This window comes from Morone saxatilis, unplaced genomic scaffold (genome assembly GCF_004916995.1).
Source record: "Morone saxatilis isolate NCDOM2014 unplaced genomic scaffold, NCSU_SB_2.0 Contig22, whole genome shotgun sequence".
NCBI lineage: Eukaryota > Metazoa > Chordata > Actinopteri > Moronidae > Morone > Morone saxatilis.
Genome location: NW_023339785.1, coordinates 14,243,630 through 14,244,445, shown reverse-complemented (window position 1 = coordinate 14,244,445; position 816 = coordinate 14,243,630). Strand labels below are relative to the sequence as shown.

The following is an 816-nucleotide window of genomic DNA, read 5'->3' as shown; positions in this document are numbered from 1 at the left end:
TATAGGTGTGTGGTGAGTGTGTGTGTGTGTGTGTGAGTGCGTTTTCTAACCAGTGCATGTGCAACACATGCACATGCACTTTAAACACTTTGTACACATGTGAACACATATACAGAAATATATCATACACTGTATATCTCTATGGTGTGTACTGTATGTGTGTGTGTGTGTGTGTGTGTGAGAGAGAGGTGCTACACAAATGGGGAGGGGGTATCGGTGGAGACTGGGCCCGCCTCTAGGGGTCCTCACACCAATCAGCAATGCGCACCAAGAATCAATTAACACCAGTGGGAGGGGGCAGAGGGTAAGTCACCACACACACACACACATACACACACGCTGTCCGCACGCACACTGCCCACACACATGGTACTGTCTGAGGAGATATCCATCAGATAACACATTGTGCGATATGCCAATGTGTGTGTGAGCGTGTGTGTGTGTGTGTCTTTGAGCGTGAGTGTGTCCCCATCCCGGTGTGTCCCGGTCTCTCATGGTGTGAGGTTGGGGAACAGATTGGGGGTCAGCAGGGGGGTCAGGCCAGGGTCACCCCCGTCTGAGCCTTGTGTGTGTGTGTGTGTCTCTACATGTGTGTAGTAAAGCCTGACCACTACTTCCAGGGCTCACTGGCAGGCAGAAATGAATAAGATGGATGGTGTTGATTCATACTACGAATTCATTGCTCCCCCTGAATCCATAGAGAATAAATACATCCACAGAAATTATGAAGCAAGGGACCAAAATGAGCATCTCACATTTTATATTCCTCTTTCACTTTTTCTCTCTCCCCATTCCTCTCTCTCTCTTTGTCTCTCT

General features: G+C 48.5%; 1 protein-coding gene across 1 annotated transcript in view; it reads left to right on the top strand.

The window, feature by feature from the left end:
* LOC118333988 (histamine H2 receptor-like) overlaps positions 1 to 816 on the top strand; it is a 9,126-nt gene that overhangs the window by 7,086 nt on the left and 1,224 nt on the right. The window lies entirely within an intron of this gene.